The sequence below is a fragment of the Elephantulus edwardii genome, unplaced genomic scaffold (assembly GCF_000299155.1).
Source record: "Elephantulus edwardii isolate Elephantulus edwardi_28Jun2011 unplaced genomic scaffold, EleEdw1.0 scaffold00037, whole genome shotgun sequence".
NCBI lineage: Eukaryota > Metazoa > Chordata > Mammalia > Macroscelidea > Macroscelididae > Elephantulus > Elephantulus edwardii.
In genome coordinates this window covers 18,803,072-18,805,433 of record NW_006399787.1, presented here as the reverse complement: position 1 = coordinate 18,805,433, position 2,362 = coordinate 18,803,072, and positions in this window count along the sequence as shown.

Sequence of the window (2,362 nt, the reverse complement as noted above, 5' to 3'; positions counted from 1 at the left end):
ACACAACAGAAAAAACCACAGTTCTTGAAAACCCCATTCAACACACTTCTACTCTGACATACATGGTGGGGTACAACAAATTGAAGTCAGTTCAATAGTACTGAATGGATTTAATCTTCTAAGGTTAGTCACCAGACAATCAAGCTTGTTAGGATGATATCCTAGGCTGGGTTCTCTATAGAAACAAAATCAGTGAAGCTATAGAAATAATGTAAAAACTAGAAATGCATTACCATCTAGTCAGAACAGACTAATAGACCATCTAGTGGGTTGTCAAAGCTGCATGTTGCATGGAAGGAGATTGTCCACTTTTGTCCTGTGGAGCTGCTGCTGTAGTCAAAGTGTCAGAGAGCCAATGCCTTTGAGTTGGCAGCCCAACTCCCAGTGGACTAGGCCGCTAGAGCTCTCATGTATATACAAAATGTCCAAAGAGAGAGATTTATTTCAAGGAAATAGCTCATATGCTCAAACAGACAAGTTCCATGGCTTTAAGAGAGACCTATCTGGGAAGGCAGACTCCAAGTAGGCAAGCAAGATCTCAGACTGCTGGCTTTGGAGGCTGACACCTCCAAAGGTCACTGTGAGGAAGCAGCAGTACAGAGAACTGGCTGTGGACATTGACACGTACAAAGTTGGGATGTAAAATAGATCACTGAGTAAAATCTGGAGGTCACCAGACAGATAGCCAGCAGAGTTAAAACATACATACTTGCAAATAAACCAGTATAAAATAAAAATTAAAAACCAAACAAACATATATACCATACAGGCCTCACTTCTGAGGAGACCTACCCTTAGTCAGGAAAGGTCAATTTTCTTGGGCTACACGCTGGAGGAGATACCCCTTCATTGAGGAAGTCTCATCATATCTTTACACATCTCTTTCTAATCCTACCTCATTAACATCACGCTGTTGTTGTTGTTGGGTGTGATCCAGTCAATTAAGACTCTCAGAGATCCTATGAACAATAGATCTGAACCCTTTCCTGTCCTGTGCCATCTTCATCATCTCTGACACACACAAGCTCACTGCTGCAGCCACTGTATCAATCCATCTGGTTGAGGGTTTTCCTCTCTTTCCCCAGTACTCCACCTTTCCAAGCATGATATTCCTTTACAAGGAATAGCCTCTGCTAGCAACATAACCAAAGTAGGTGAGATGAAGCTTTATCATCATACAGATTAGAATCTGCAACAAACAGGAGGCAAAGATGGCAAAGCTTCATCTTCATCTTCGTGGGTGGCGAGGTGGGGCTGTCCCTCAGAAAGGAACATCATGCTTGGAAAGATGGAGGGTCAGCAAAGGAGAAGAAGAGCCCCAACGAGATGGATTGACATGGTGACTTCAGCAACGGGCTGCAGTGTGTCAGAGGTGATGAGGAAGACACAGGAGAGAGTGGAGCTCAGGTTGGCTGCTCACAGAGTTGCTGTGAGTCATCCTTGACTTGATGACACCTAACCACAACAAGAACCATCATCACAGTGATACACAATATTGACTGTCACAAATGGGGTTGGTGTGTGTTGTCAATTTGATTCCTATGTGACCTTGTACAAAGTTGACCTGTCTCATAGGTTTCTAAGATTGTAAATATTTATGGAAGTAGACTTTTCCTGAGGATCTTTCTCCTGAGGAGGGGCTGGTGGGTTCAAACTATTCAAATTACCCACTTTACTGTTAGCAAGTAAGCACTCAACCTCTGTGCCACCACGTCTTTGTGTGTGTCTCTGTGTGTGTGTGTGTGTGTGTGTGTGTGTGCTGTCAAATCGGATCTGACCTGTACAAGAGGGGATTGCCCCTCCTTCTTCAGCAGAACATCTGGCGGACTTGAACCATGTACCTCCAGTATTGCAGTGCAGCTTCTTGCCAATAGGCCACCAAGCTCTGGCCATGTCTTCTTTAGGATGGAACAAGGGCAAGAAAAGAATAAGGATGAAACCAATTCTGTGTGACTCCAAGGATTTAAACTGGGATTACAAGGCTAAATTTCAAGGAGGCTGATTTTGGTTCAGACTTGGAAGAAATGTGTAAGCATTCCTAAAAGGTCTCTTCTGGAATTGCCTTCATGACCAGCCTATGAACTACATAAGATAATCAGTCTTGTGTAAATTTATATTTAGCCTGTCTATTTTTTTCCAAGTTGGATGACTTGTCTTAACAGACTTTGTTCCAAGGAACTTTTAGCTGTTTACATAAAGCAAGTCCATGTCCAAGAGCATGAACAGTGCCACTTAGCAAGTACCTTAGCCCTTCTGTGGTTCCCTTGCTTTCTCCCTATCTTGGGCATATTGAGGTGAGATTTTGAAGTTGTGATAAAGGAATAGAAAGGCTCCTGTTCCCTTAGCTGAATCTATAAAGTGG